General features: G+C 42.1%; 1 protein-coding gene across 5 annotated transcripts in view; it reads left to right on the top strand.

Moving 5' to 3' along the window:
* Positions 1-336: 336 nt before the first annotated feature.
* ncor2 (nuclear receptor corepressor 2) overlaps positions 337-16,377 on the top strand; it is a 249,351-nt gene continuing 233,310 nt past the window's right edge. For 3 of the 5 annotated variants that reach the window (XM_060931247.1, XM_060931246.1, XM_060931243.1), the window contains exon 1: positions 338-902. The gene's annotated coding sequence lies outside the window, so the exon portion shown is untranslated. Of the gene's footprint in view, positions 903-16,377 lie in introns of all 5 variants that reach the window. The other 2 variants (XM_060931244.1, XM_060931245.1) reach the window with 1 other exon arrangement.

Here is a 16,377-nt window from a genome sequence, read left to right as displayed (position 1 = left end):
GGTGTCGATAATTGTAGCCGCTGCTCTAGTTTTGTAAAATGTGATGTTTTTAATGCCAGTCATGCTAGTTTTCCATGGATAAAACTATCAGCTCTATTAATTTGTGAACGGACAAAAAAAAAAGCTTCACAGAGAAAATTATTGACTTGTGTACAAAACTTAACACAAATACATCGATGAACTCGCTTCAGTTCACGGTGATAATCGATTAAACGCGTCTGGAAACTGTTTACAAGTCAGTCAAGGGGTGTGAGTTGTATTGTGTAGAAAGCGCTAGATCGGGCTGTGTTTCACATCTCCCTGCACGCCCTATATAGGGTGTGAGATAATAGGCTTCACACCCTAACTAGTGCTCTGGGTTTGGGAATCGGAACGCGATCCGGATTGGGCCGATTTTTTTTTTTAAATTATTTTATTTTTTTCACGGCTAAAACAGAGCCTGGTCCCTTTAAGCCGGCAGAGAAACAGACTTGACGTTCAGCGGGAGTCTTTACGAAAAAAAGAAAAGAGAAGAGAAGAGAAAAGAAAAAGGAGCAGCAGCAGCACATTTTTTCGGACATATTGTGGATTTATGCTTGGAATTGTGAGCCTAAAGTGGGATGTTATGGGGTCCCTGAACGCGTCTGTATGAGGATGAGTGGATAAGAAGGAGAAGAAGAAGAAGAAGAGAAAGAAAGGAAGGAAGGAAGGAAGATCACTTCTTCACCCAACACACACACACACACACACACACACACACTCATTCTGAGGACCTGGGGTTTGGGGGGGAAACCAAGGACCAGGACCTTTCTCTATCTACATGTGGATTAATTTCTAATTTTTTTTATTTTAATTTTTTTAAAAACAAGAACTAAATAAATAAAACGGTCATATTGGATACACACACACGCCTTATACACAAGGTAAGAATCCCAAATTAATCTTTATCTGCCTATTTATTAATTATTTTCCCCGTTTTGTCCAAGTTGTCTTATTTGCCCAAGCTAGCTTAGCACAACGCTTAACGGCTCTCTCTCTCTCTCCCCTCAGTGTATGCTAGCTTCTCCTCACTTCTCCCAAGTTTGCTCTCACAGCACCAACCCTTTCGCGTTTTCACCGCTTTACCTCATAGTTTTAGATAATATAATATATTAAAGTTAACGACATTATTCCTGGACCTGGGTTTTCTTCTAGAACCGGAGTAAAGTCGAGAAAAAAACGGCTGGCTAACACTCTGGCTAACGCCTTGGAGCTTAGCTAGCAACGTTAGCAACCAGAACTCTGTAAACAAACAAGGTGGGAAAAAATATATATAAAACAGCAAATTATTAATACAGCCAGATGGTATGGAATAGATGATTTTATAATATCAGGCTGTCGTTTATTTAAAAAATATATATTGTTAAATGTTTATTTAACGTTGAACGTAAGCAGGCATGGTTCAGGTAAACATTTTTTTTCTCCTCTTGGATTAGAAAATATATTTATATATGTTTAATATTTCATCTAATTATTAATGTAAACTAGCAGCTGAAACATCTTCATAGCTTATTTTATGATTTATTTTAAAATTGCCTAATAATGTTCATCATATGCATTTGTTGTTGTTGTTGTTGTTGTTGTTTACTATATTCCACTAGTGTATATTGTCTGTATGTTGCACAAGTCCACCATATTATTGTGTAACACACACCAGCCACTTTAATAGGAACTTGTTCTTGGCTGCAGGACTGGAACCCAATGTGTTTTTCTGTTGGATGCTGAGATGCTTTTCTGCTCACCACGGTTGTAAAGAGTGATGATATGAGTTACGATATCCTTCCTGGCCAAAAAGCTCGAACCGCTTTTGAGTCTGTCCGTTTTCCTCGGACCTCCCGTCAACAAGGCGCTTGTTTCCACCCACAGGATTGTCGCTCATTCGCTCGGATGTTTTTTTTTGTTTTTCGCACCATTTTGTGTAAACTCTAAGCAGGAGCAGTTTCTGAAATACTCAAACCAACACCCATGCCGCAGTGAAAGAAAGTCACACTTTGAGATCAGTTTTTCCCGTTCTGATGTTTCGAAGTGAACGTTAAAGTGCATGGACCAAATTCGTTTTTGTTTTTTTTTTTAATATGAAAGAATGTCCTTTTACACACTCATCCAGAAGGGTAATTTTGCACAAGGCCATCTGTCTATAGCAGAAAAAAATAACAAAACGTGTCTGGAAAAATCCCAAGGGAGTCTGGAGCCAGATTCGTGACGTCACCTGCGGAAGCGCCAGCAGGCTGCGAGAGCTTTGCACGGTTTCAGTGCACAGCCTGTGTAGACCAAGTTTAGCAGCGAGCGATTTTGCATTGAAATATGGAATTGTCACCTGAGCGCAATGTGGGAAACGATGAGTACTAATCCCATCAGGATTGGTGTTGCTACACCCTCCTACGATACATCTGTTAACCATTTTAATAATTACGCAATAACGAAGAAATTTGCAGAAAACCACCAGGTCGTTTTCTTATAAACAAACCAGCGCTGACGTAGGATTCAGAGGGAGGCGTCCCGCACACGACGTCACGAAAATCAATGTTTGTCGGGAAATCCAAATGCCAAGTTTTTTCAGAGGCAGACCAGTTCACCTCAAATGGCTCGATTTCAACTGAATTTTTCTGGTATTGCGCAAGGTAAAAAAATTGCGCAAAATGTGACAGATATTTGACCAAAGTTTAATATAAAATAGGAGAATTTACATTGACCTTGCTCCTGAATTTACCCGTGATATGCACTTTAATGAATTGAAGCTCTTGATTTCGTATCTGCGTGATTTGATGCATCGTGCTGCTGTCGAGGGATTGGCTGATTACAGAACTGCATCAGACAGCACGTGTGTGTTATGGGTGTTCCTACTAAAGTGGCCGGTGAGTGCATTTCTCAATATTTTTTTTTGTAAATTTAAAGCAACATCTTGGTCATATTATAAACACACTATCGAGGAACCGTGTGTGTTATGATTTATTTTATTGGTATTACCGGCAGTCATCCTCAGCCCTGTTTTCCTGGACGTTCCAGAATTCACCCCCAACATTCCTGAATCTGACATTCCTAGATGCTCCAGAGTCTGCTTTACTTGATTAGCCGGATAAGGGATGAGTAGACCATAAACTCGACTGTGAGTCTGTTGTAAAATCTGTCCTGTTACCAGGTTCAGTCTCACTGCTGAGACTTAAAGGAAAACTGAAGTCATTTTTTAAACTTGCTTTATTTCTTAATTAACGTGTTATTCAAGTACGTTTTCGGTTTGATTAACCTTATATTGTGACTTGGAGTGGCATATTATACTACACTTATCGGCCTTTTCGGTTTTTAGCCATGTCGAATGCAGTTCTTTTGGTCCACGGCAGGCGTCGCTTATCCGCGCGATCTTCACGAGACTTCAAACGTGAAGTGTCAGCGCCGTCATTTTGAAAACTGTTTACACAGCGGCCATATCGTTCCAATTTAGATTAATTTCGAGATTTGCCAGCTTCATCAGTGATTGAGTTTATTCCGTACAACTTTGAACCAACGTGGAGTAGAGAAGAGTTGGAAAGACGACAGGATAAGGACGAGTCCGTCACGCTGGTATTTACGTCATTACTGTCGCACAATTAAAACGTGCCAGATCAGGTGGGTTTTCAAAATAAAAATCACATGCATGTATTTTTGTGATAAATACATATTATACTGAGCACATTTCTCACATAATCCTCATTAAGGTTTCAGACAGCGCTACAAAATGGCGTCCCCACTATTTAGTGCCCTATATGGTGAGTAGGGAGCGATTTTGGACACAGGGAAAACTTCCGGCTTGATTACGTCAGCATTCGAAAGAGGGTGCGCGCGTCTTTTGACGACGTTGGCAGATGTCGGTCACTTTGATTTCCGCTGTACGTTTTACTTCCGTCCTACGATGTCTCGCACAGGTCTCAACGAATCTCGTTTACGGCCGTTGCTTTGACATATGGACTGATATATTACAGAGCATATTTCAAACACTCATAACTTGCTATAGCAGCGACAAAATAGCTATCAAACATGCATTCCGATATTTAATGAAATGAGAGAGAGAATTTTGATGATAAATTTGCCTTCAGTTCTACTTTAAAGGTGCAATAAGTCTTTATTTTTTTGTACAAGTAACCTGGGAGATGTGTGGAATATCTGTCTAAAATCTAAAATAACAAATCTTTATTCTCTTCTGTTCTATTTCAGCGTTAACTGAACATTTACAAAATAAACAGTCGTAGCAGCAGTCCATCTTTCACACCATTATGACATTATCCATGCTGATGTGAGACGTAAACCGGTCCTGACCAGTAGCTACATATGACCTTGCGGATATGAACCCCCGCCCCACCCAAATCAATAATAAAGGGACCCCATAAGCAGAACTGAAATGTAAAAAAAAAAATACAGCTACTCTATTTTGGATTCAATTCTAAGTTGGAACCAAGTTTCGTTCCCAACCTTAGATTAAGTCGTGACCTTCACAAAAGCATCTTAAGTGATTTAAGAGAACTCGTTTGGAAAACTGACTAACGATCCGGAATGCTTGGGCTCCCTGTCAGTCATCTTGTTTTCCGCTGTAGGTTCTGGGCGGCGCTTTGTGGACATGGACAGGAAAAAGCACGTTCAAATGTCAAACCCACCTCGTCATTAGAGACCTAATCTTTAGAGGAAAAAACAAGACAGATGTTACGTAATGCACCTTTCAACAGAAAACTCCACCCTGATACACATGAAATATTTTCCTGTTACAGTGAATTTGTTGGCTGGTGGTGGTTGTGAGAAGTTAGTCGTTGTGTAAGGCGCCGATGCAGTCACACTGGGGTTTCTTTGGAGAAAATGTGAACAAACCTGAAGATGAGGGACAAAATGAACAAGAGCATCTTTTCTCGTTCGCTGTCGAGTTTGCGAGACGTAGAGATGTCAGTGCAAACTTTGAACTCCCAGGATGCAGTGCAGATGTTCAGCTCCACGAGGTGTTGGTGCTGAGTTTTTAGATAACGATCAAGACGATGACGAGTGATGAGAGATAATGATATTAGCAAGAAAGTTGAAGCTTTGTTGAAACCGACCTATTTTAGCAGAGATTATAGATTAAGGATTAAAGCACTGCCGCATCAGTCCTAATCTCTTAGTTGAGCTGTCAGTCTTCCTGCCTGTCTGTCTTTCTCTTAAGGTTTCTTTCTGTTCATATCTCTCTCATATTCTGTTTCTCTCATATATTGTGTCTCTCTTGCTCTCTCATATTGTCTGTCTCTCTCATATATTCTGTCTCTCTCTCGCTCTCTCATATTCTCTCTCATATATTGTCCATCATATTCTGTCTTTTTTTCTCTCTCTCATTCATATTCTCTCATATTGTTTGTCTCTCTCTCATACTGTCCATCTCTCTCATTCTATCTCATGCTCTCTCACTGTGTCTGTCTGTCTTGTTCTCTCTCTCATATTCTCTCTCTCATTCTGTCTGTCTCTCTCATTCTCTTGCTTCCTCATTCTCTCTCCCCATATTTTTTCTCTCTCGCTCTCTCCCCTCTCTCTCATTCTGTCTCTCTTTTTGTTTTTCTCTGTCTGTAGCTCTTGTCTGTCTCTTTCATTCTGTCTCTTAATGTCTGTCCAGCTGTCTCTTTCTGTTTGTCTCCGTTTTTCATTTTTCTGTTTGTTTCTATCAGTCTGTCTAGAAATGAAGCAAGCACTCGGAATTTCTGACCTCTGACTCGGGGGGGACGCAAAGACAACACCCTATCAACTAGGATTCGGTCTCTCCTCAACCCCGAGTTCATCAAGTGACGTTAAAGCAAAATGTCTGCTCTCAGTGGTGTTTACGGCACGGCAGCTTTAAAGGAGTCGAAACCCGAAGTCTCTGAAGCTGATCTGTTGGAACGGAGTACAGATTTAAAAATCAAAGGAATAAAGCACCGCTGCATCACTTGAGTAGGTAGCAAGACCTAAATCTCACTGACACCGCGATCAGAGGAGCATTGTGGGTAATGTAGGAAATGAACCAAAGCGAAAAGACGTTTAAACTCAAACTCAGGATCACGGTTTATTTAGATGAATATCCCAGTCGTTCAGGGTGTCGTAACTGCGGAGAGTAATTATACTGAGGGTTTTTTTTTTTTTTTTAAATGCAGGCTTCATTAAATCTGTGGATCTGCCCCATAATGACGTCCCTCTTTCAGGCGTATGTTCAGCGTAATGCGTGTTACAAGTGAAGAACGACGAGTCGTGTATTAACATTTGACAGATTGATTGGACTAAAGAATAAAGCGGCGTGTTCTCAAAACGTTCCTCCTCTTTACGTACGCCTGCTCGTTGCTAGGATACCCGTCTGTATTTCCGTTCAACAGAAAACATAAATCAGAACCGTCAAACGGGTCAAAGACCTTCGATCTTTCACACCTCGTCGCTGAAGTGGAATTTTTTTTTTCTTTCTCTGCTGTTTTTCCCATCAAAGCCAAACCAGCTGGATTTTTATAACCGATTTTGTTTCATTTTCTAATCAGATCGTTTAGAAGACGCATCATCGTTCTTTTAATTTAGAAATAACACCTGGCGAGTAACGCGGTAAAGGTGCAGGAATGTTCCAAAAGGGAGCTGATGTAACCGAAGGAGACGAGCGTAATGACAGCTGAGTCAGTGTGGAGCATCGCCATGTTGTGTGGTTTTTTTTTTTTTTTTTTTCCTGCTCTGAGAAATTTGTTGCTTGTTTGGTTGCCAGATCCAGATGAACAACTCGTTAAGTAAGTGTTCTCGATCCCTCATTGTTCAGATTAACGATGTTGGTGGATTTACACATTGGATGATTTTAAACAATGGTTTAACGGCTGAATGTTTTGAAATGTTGTGTGCAGTGAAGCTGCGCCAGCGTTACAGTGACGTGCTTTTTTTTTTTTTGTGTGCCTCACCTCAAGATAAAGGTGGCGTGAACATATTTTCAAGCTCTTTGTACCCTCTTTTTTTTTTTTTTTCTTTAATAATTTATGAGGATCTTGGCCTGTATCGACTCCAGCCCGGTTCGCTGACTGGGCCGTATTTTATTTTATTAGCTGTTTTCTGCAGACGTAGGCAAAGTCCCCCTGCTTTAAAAAAAAAAAGAACGAAAAACACCTGAGGCAGGAGGTAAAGGTCAGCGGCATTCGTCATGAGACGCCTCTGAGCACCTGGAATATCTGCAGCACTGCCGATTCTGAATTCACCAACTGAACACAGATATTTGCAGTATTATTATTATTATTATTATTATTATTATTATTATTATACTGGTTTACGTCTGTCAGTCTGTCCATCCTAATCTCCGTCCATCCGAAACGCCCTTTTTCTCAGCAGCCACAAATCATAGCTACTTGGTACCGAGCTTCAGCTTGGGGTTCTATACCGTGTATACCGTTTTTTCAGGTCTGTCCCACATCCACTTCCTGTTTACCGACTGTATGTATTTATGAAACGCACAGCATGGATTTACAAACTTGTCGTAACACTTTTCTCAGCAACTACAAATCACAACTGCTTGATATTTGGTACCGAGCTTCAGCTTGGGGTTCTATACCGTGTATACCGTTTTTTTCAAGTCTGTCCCACATCCACTTCCTGTTTACCGACTGAATGTATTTGAGATATCGGTTGGATTTTGACGCTGTTTCAAGAAGCAAAATGCGATTTCAAAATGACAGTTTACCGGGATGCTGTTTGAAATCCCTGGCGAGAGACACTGCTCTTTACTTACTTATTTCAGGGTTCATTATTTGTTGAAATCATCGTTCATAATAAGTGTCCTATTCCTTCGATTGCTTGCATTCTGATATAAGTGAGAGTGGGGGGGGGGGGGGGATACGTACGAATACTTTATTGTCCACAATGTGGAAATTTGTCTTCAGTTTCATCACAAACAATTAAACATTAAAATCACAATACACAAATCAAACATTCAAGCACTACATTTTGTAAAAATAGAAGAAGAGAAAACGAAGTTATTATAAAAATACATTAGCACTCAAAAGAGTGTTTAAAAGAATGAAATGGCTGAAAAGTAATAAATATCATATATAATAATAAATAAGTACCGTATTTTCTGGACTATAAGCCGCTACTTTTTTCCTAGGTTTTGAACCATGCGGCTTATACAAAGGTGCGGCTATTCTGTGGATTTTTCTTCCACCGCTAGGGGCGCTCTAACCGGAAGTAGAATCAAAAATAAGATAGACGAAAAATCAATGCAAAGAAGAATTAGCAGATCTTTAGCAGATAGAACACGCACGACAAATTACTAACTGGTAATTATTTTCAAATCCAGCGAAGATGATTAAAGTGACTTGTGGTTTCAAACACAGGAGAAATGAAGGTAAATAAATACCGGTTATTTTCTCTTGGCTCTGTTCCGTTTTAATCAGCAAAGTTGCTGCCGTGTTAAAAGGCACTGTTCGGAAAGAATCTGTTCAGGTACATACATGTACATTTACAGTACAAAATCGTTCTGTACATGCAGTAAATATCTAATTTTTCAACATAGATATCTGCGGCTTATAGCCCGGTGCGGCTTGTATATCTTTTTTTAAAATTTTTTTAAAAAATGGAGCGGATGCGGCTTATATACAGGTGCGCTCTATAGTCCAGAAAATACGGTAATCAGACCAATAAAAAAGACTGGGGTGAATTAAGTAAGAATCCCTATATTATTTATCGCCCTTATTCCTTTTGAGATGAAGGAGTTTTTAAAGATGTTCTTATTAGCTTTGGGCACTCTGAAACGCCTCCCAGAGGGTAGAAGCTCGAATTCACAGTGGAGCGGGTGGGAAAGATCATTTATGATTTTCCTGGTTTTGTTTAAAATCTGTTCATTATACATTAAAGTGCTTTTGTGGCTTTCCTATTATCTTTGTACGTAAGTGAGCAGTAGCTCGTTGTCATTGTCGTTTCCAGTTGCGTTCTGTCTCTCTGTCCGTCTCTTGAGCGTTTCACACACGGAGTCGATACTCAGGAGGGCCGCTCAGGAATATTAACGGCTGCTGAAGTATATTTGTTGACCCGTTTTGGCAAATAATTTGAAGAGCGAGAACATTCCGTGAGCGATGGATAAATAATGAACATGATGTTCTGGATCAGTGAAAGGAGCTGCGTTGTGCTGGAATGAGGGGATGCGTAGCTGAACATGAACCGTAATGACGTCACACGGGGGCGAAGTAAACGCAGCAAGTCATACAAACGCACAATAAGTGGTAACAGGAACATATACGGTACTGTGCAAAAGTCTTAGGCCCCTTATTTTTTTTTTTCCATACAAACTTTTGTTATCCATTTTGTATTTTATGACTTCTACATTGAGCCATCGAGTTCTAAATGTTCATTTCTTTTCCAGCACAAAATTAAATGTTACAGAAAAACAAATGTTTGTATCTGAGCAGCATAATAATAATAATAAGTTCAACTTGTATAGCGCCTTTCAAGAAACCCAAGGACGCTTTACAATTATAGACAAAGAAAAAAAATCATAACAAAAAATAATAAATAATTTAATAAATAATAAAAAAGTAAAAAGTCCACCAAGTAGGAGTCAGGATGTAATTCCAGTGGTGTAGCAGCCACAGTCCCACCAAAAGGTGCATGAGAACGAGTCCCACATCTCCAGCACAGCCGCCGTGACGCCGTCAGCCACATCGCTCAAACACCACGCCGTGGATCCACAAAGCGAACACAGAAGCTCCGCCACGCAGAGCGCTGGTGTGACCCAAACCGCCTGCACAGCCGCCGCGACGCCACCGAGCAACATCGCTCGGAACATCACGCCAAGCATTAAAAGCGCAGAGCGCTGGACAACCACGAATGTTAAATGAGCAGCGAGCTCACTGCAGTCCACAGCTGGGAGCACAGGCATCACCCACAGCGAACCAAGACCTGGAGGGAACCGACGCCCAAAACTGGGTCCGGAGCGACACCACAACGGGCGGACAAAACACTCAAACACCAAACTATACAAACACACAGGGAAAAAAAATAAATAAATAAAATGAAAATTGAAAAAGAAATAAAATAAAAAAAAAAAAAGCTCTGGTGAGAAGCGACAGCCAGAATGCGCACGACGTTCTCTCAACCGGAAACGAAATAATAGTATATAAGAAATAATATATTATATTATATAAGGGAGCGCTTTTCAGATTAAAAAAGAAACTATAATGAAGGCTGCTGGGTTTTGGTGCAAAATGAAGACGCGAGTGTGACGGTCAAAGTGTCCAGAAGAACTGTGGCTGGTTCTGGAAGATGCTCAGCAAAACCTACAGCTCATTTCCGCATAAAACTGCACTCACTGGACCTGAATACCTTTTTTTCTTTTTTCTTTTTTTTTTAAGCGAAGGGTTGTGTCATACCAAATATCAGCTTCCTGCTTACTGTTTTTCATTTCGTTATTTTGTTCTTTTTTCTTCAGCTGTTTTTGGTCGACAGCGTTTCTTTAGACGTGCCTCAGACTTGCACCGTGCTGTGCATCACTGAGAGCGTTCACTTGCCATGTTGGTGTAACTTGGATGCGTTTCCGCTTGTGTAATGACGCTTCATGTAACTGGTTTCTCAGCTCACTGCTCTTTCCAGGTGGCTACCCGACACTGCTAAGTGGATCCAAATGATGAGGAAATAAAGCGGGATTTTTAAGCGCTAAACCAAAACCTCAAATGAGCTCACGAGGAACAAACTCGAAGAGAACTTTTTTTTGTTAAGCTTTGAATTTTGTATGTTCTGTGTGCAACATTTTCATGTCCTTTACAAGTCACGGACCTGTTTAAGTGAAGTGATGAGCTGCACTATGTGTAGTTGTTGTTTTGAGATGTGCCCAGATGTTTGATACTCGTGATAAAGCAATCAACTTCTGTAGAACCAGTGCTCTGTATGGGGGGGGGGAGTGTCATGGCCTTGTGTGGGTGTGTGAAGGTCAGGTCTAGGCTTTTATTAGAAGTGTGTGTGTGTGTGTGTTTAGATTTCCTCTTAGCGAGAGCATTGGTGTGACCCAGACAAAATGTTTAATTACTCTAAAAGGTCAGAGGAAGCGTTTAGAGTAATCACCTGCTGGCTGACTGCAGGCTGCTGTAATTTTGTTTTATTTAAAAATTTTTTTTGAGTTTGTGTTCATTTTGATGAAGGTCAGTTAAACCGCATGACTGCTGACGCTGTTGGGATTCTGGTTGTTGCCCTTTGTTGCTGTTCTGTGTGTGTGTGTGTGTGTGTGTGTGTGTGTGTGTGTGTGTGTGTGTGTGTGTGAGAGAGAGAGAGAGAGAGATTTGTTTTGTTTTTGTTTGACAGCTTTCACAAAACGGTGTCACTTGTTTAGTGGTCATTTATTAAAGGAGAACTGAAGGCAATTTATTTATTTTAAATAATCAATTCTATTTCTCATTTTATTAAATATCGGAATGCATGTTTGATCGCTATTTTGTCGCTACTATAGCAAGTTATGAGTGTTTGAAATACGCTCTGTAATATATCAGTCCGCATGTCAAAGCAACGGCCGTAAACGAGATTCGTTGAGACCTGTGCGAGACATCGTAGGACGGAAGTAAAACGTACAGCGGAAATCAAAGTGACTGACATCTGCCAACGTCGTCAAAAGACGCGCACGCCCTCTTTCGAATGCTGATGTAATCAAGCCGGAAGTTTTGTTTGTTTTGATAGCGATCAGGAAAGTTTGAAAAAAGTAGGCAGTAATCGTCATTTAAACTCGTTTTTGTGCAATATTTCGTTTGGAAAACAGTTTTCAAAATGGTGGCACTGACACCTGGCTGACACTTCATGTTTCGAAGTCTCGCACAAGTCTCGTGAAGATCGCACGGATAAGCGACGCCTGCCGTGGACCAAACGAACTAAATTCAACACGGCTAAAAACCGAATAGGCCGATAAGTATAATATTTATTTAATTGCAATCAGTTGCCAATACGAGTCACGATATAAGGTTACTAAGGTGGGGTTTACATTAGACCGTATCAGCGGATCATCAGATTAACGTTTTTAAAACGATTAGTGTGCACACAGCAACGCCAATACGCGGATACGCTCGGCTCCACAGGCATCCTGCGCTCCAAATCACTCTGCCCTGAACAGCGAGTGCCCTCTGGAGGGTGCGCACTCCGGCCCTGCGCAGCTCACAGAGCGCGCGAGTGGAGTGCACGAGCAGTGATTTGGGACTGAGCCGCTGTGTGTGATCTCGGTGCATATCGGGCATGCGCATCACTTACCACTTGCAAGTGGAAGGATGGCAAGCCTAAAGACAATCATAACTACACAATGGGCAGTATTTGCATCAGTATTTGCAGTATTTTCATACTTTTATACTCTAATGAAAGGTGATACAAGGCGGAAGTCCGCGCCGTTTTTCAGCAGTCGCGTCACATGACCAACGCCAGCGAATCAGGAAGGTGGATGTCACAGTGACGTTGTCCAATGACGACGCCAGCTAGAGCTCAGCACAGCGTATCCGCATATTCTCAATGTTTACACAGCACCGGACCAGACACGATTTGGATTGAATACGTGGACCCTGGCGGATTCCCGTTTCCCGGCGTTTCCAGGCGTTTTAATGTAAACGGACAGTGCATCCGCGAAGAAAACGAGACCGATACGGTCTAATGTAAACTTGGCCTAAAAACGAAAATGTAATTGAATAACATGTTAATTAAGAAATAAAGCAAGTTTAAAGGTCAGAGGTGAAATGTAGAATATTAACTTTGTCTAGAAGAACAACCCAAGAAGCGAATTCAATCTTCCTAGTGACTAACTTGCACCCTAAAACTGAATAAAATTAGCCTAGTAAACTAGACCCACCCGCCTAGCGGCCAAAAATATTTTTGCCTACGAGTGGGTCTAGCCTCGGACCATATCAACAACACACCCCGGGCATCAAATCGTGCCCGCCAATCACAACGCAAGGTTTTTGTTTGGATTCTTTGGGCGGGCTTTTGCAGGAGTGACGACAAAGCTGCGCGACGCTGGAGAAAGCACAACAGGAAAGATGGCTACGGCTAGTGAACAGCGCGCGTTTGACTCCGCTTTGGAATCAGTTTTAGAAGAATTAGACTTGGAGTTTTCGTTGAAACATGAGCAGGAAGAGGCTCTCCGCTCATTCCTTTTCAAGAAGGACGTTTTCGCTGTTTTGCCGACCGGCTATGGCAAAAGTCTGATCTACCAGCTGGCTCCCACACTGCTTTCTGTCTCTCTGACTACGTCACAGTCACTGTTGCGCTGATTGGTCAGAGCGTTGGCCTATACGCACAGAGACAGTTTGAAAGACAACGGGTTGTTCCACCCACCCCCTTTGGAAATGTCTACGACTGAGACCAGACTAAATATTCACATTTAGTCTGGCTTGCCAGGCTAGAATAAAATGGTTAAAATGTACTGTTTTGCCCAATTTCTGAAGGTTTGTTTACATCTCACTAGAGCTAGGCGATAAATCGATTTTATCGATTAATTTGAATTTACAGTTAAGGACGATTTTTTTTTTTTTTTAAATGAAAATCGGTTTTCTCTCAGTTTTAACTTCCGCCACCGACGCTCCCCTCTGCGCATGTGCAGAACGGATCAGGCACTGACACAATAGTCCTCCTCCCGCGCGCTTGCCATAGACGCACACGAACAACATGGCAGCGATTGAGGGAAAGCCGCAACTTGTGCCCAAGAAAGGAGTAACTTCCTCCGTGATGTGGAATTGGTTCGGTTTTGCGGCGTCGGATGCAGACCAAACAAGTCCTCGTTGTGAGGTGTGTGTTTGAAAACGGTTGCTTCCAAAGGAAGCAGCACGACGAATTTATTCCAACACCTTAAACAGAAGCATGCAGCGGAGCGGGAGAAGTGCTGCTCCCAGCGGAATGAAAACAGCCGCAGCACGAGCACACCATCCGCAGTAAAGCAAGCAACCGTCCCTGACACATTTTCGAACTGTGTGCCTGATGATAAGAATGGGGCGCGGTGGAAGGCAATCAGAGATGCTATCGCGATGTTATCTCGTCTACAAGCTTGTTTTTTGGCTTGTTTCTGGTTGCACTTTAACCCCAAAGGGGAAATTTAAGTGAAAACACAATGAAGGTAAAACTCGTTTTGAACCATTTCTTTGTCATCTGTAGTTTAATTTTTAGTGTGGGGGGGAATCGATTAAAATCGGAAATCGGATTTTTTTGTGAAAAAAGATTCTTTTTTTTTTTAAGGCCATATCGCCCAGCTCTACCTCTCACTTATGCGCACTTTCACCACCAGGGGACCGTCGTCGTGACGTCATTCAAGGCAAACAGACTGGGGGCAGCTCTGTGTTTACCTGCGAACCGAGTACACGTGTACGGACTTTGGTCGTGAGAGGTTGTGTAAAATGTCTGATAGTGATTTTGAAGTAGGAACTCTCCAAATTGAATATCAAGAGGTGAAACCATATACGTATGAACCTATGGCCGTCGCGAAGCAATCAGTGAATCGGACAGCGACTCGGCCGACTCTGATCGCGGTGACCCCGGACCTCAACAAGACTCGCGCCCAAACGATTTATCCTGGTAGTGATGATAAATTCCTACTTTCGTCGTAATACTAAACTAGAAAAGCACTCGGAGAGCGCAGACCTCCGCCAAGAATCCTTTAAAAAATTCCAGGATCCAGACGGTGATCCGGATCACCGCCAAAATTTAATGGATTGTTACTTGTGCCCAGTCACACCTCTGGAAAAAATTTCAGAGCAATCCGTTCATAACTTTTTTTCTGTAATGTTGCAAACAAACAAACCAACACTACCGAAAACATAACCACCTTGGCAGAGGTAATAAGAGGCCTTTTGAAGAATAATTAAACCGCCCTCCTTAGTGGATATAGGTAACGATTACTTGACAGTATGCCGGTAGGCCACATTAGCCTGCCATCCGCGGCATTATACTATTTATAGCCGACTCTAAGCGAGGAAATCTCCCTTTGTCTCATTTCCACAATGATTGTACAGGATCCCTCAGGATTCTTGACTTGTTAATTGCAAGCAAAAGTAAAAATCTTTACCTCCAATCTTCTCCCTTTTGCTTGAGCGTTGCTGCTCTGTTTCTTCTTTGACTGCTTGATTTTGTTTCACGTGCACAATCCACTCTCTCCGCCTCGTCTCCTCTTCCGGAAAAAACAACCCTCTGGCTTCACACGCACAGTCCACTCTCTCCGCCTCGTCTCCTGTTCCGGGAAAAAAACAACCCTCTGGCTTCACATGCACAGTACACTCTCTCCGCCTCGTCTCCTCTTCCAGAAAAAACAACCCTCTGGCTTCACGCGCACAACCCATTCTCTCCGCCTCATCTCCTCTTTCGGAAAAAGCCAACCCACTCGCTCCGCCTCTTCTCCTTTTGCGGAAAAAGCCAACCCACTCGCTCCGCCTTTTCTCCTTTTTTGGAAAAAGCCAACCCTCTCGCTCCGCCTCTTCTCCTCTTTCGGAAAAAGCCAACCCACTCGCTCCACCTCTTCTCGTTTTTCGGAAAAAGCCAACCCACTCGCTCCGCCTCTTCTCCTCTTTTGGAAAAAGCCAACCTACTTGCTCTGCCTCTTCTCCTCTTTCGGAAAAAGGTAAAAACTTCTTCCTGAACTGGTCCCGTTGTTACAGTTCACTGCACAACAATAAGGCATGGTTTTTCTTTGGAAATTCCTGAACGCACGCCTGCACTCAAGCCGAACAGCAGTGCAAGTAAATGGAAGTGGACTCAACTCAAGCGGTTTGTTTGGCTTAAATGACGTCACGTGCCGAGTGGTCACGAAAATAGCCGAACAGAAATTTTACAGCATGGATAGCGATAACGACAGTGTTCACAGCGGAAGCGAGTTTTACTACCCTGAGGAAGAAGAAATAAAAGAAAACATTTCGGGAGAAAGCTAAAAACCGCTAACTTGCTAACGCCGAGCAAAAACATGGCTGACTCCTATTTGTATAAATAGGGGACTACATAGGCGGCAAAATGTAGTTTTTTTTTTCCTGCCATGGAAGTGCACTTGTATACCGAGGAGGAAGCCATTTGCATTACAGCCGTGAATGAGGATTCAAAATGGCGGCTCGGCTCGGTTTTCCCTTTCGGGCGCTCTCGTTTTCTGTTAGAATTTGGTAAAGAAAAAAATAAATATATTATTTACCAGCTTAAGGTCGGTCCGTATGGTGAAATACCGTGACCTCGGCCTTGAATACTGACCTCGGCCCAGAGGGCCTCGCTCAGTACTTTCAAGACCTCGGTCACGGTATTTCATGATACGGACCTCCCAGCTGGTAAATAACATTTATATAATATAGGATGAATTTTACAAAATTTTCGTCACATTTTTCTCAGCAACCCCCAATCATAGCCACTTGGTACCGAGCTTCAGCTTGGGGTTCTATACCGTGTATACCGTTTTCAGGGTTG

The sequence above is a fragment of the Neoarius graeffei genome, chromosome 10 (genome assembly GCF_027579695.1).
Source record: "Neoarius graeffei isolate fNeoGra1 chromosome 10, fNeoGra1.pri, whole genome shotgun sequence".
Taxonomy (NCBI): domain Eukaryota; kingdom Metazoa; phylum Chordata; class Actinopteri; order Siluriformes; family Ariidae; genus Neoarius; species Neoarius graeffei.
This window is presented reverse-complemented; position numbering and strand designations above follow the sequence as displayed.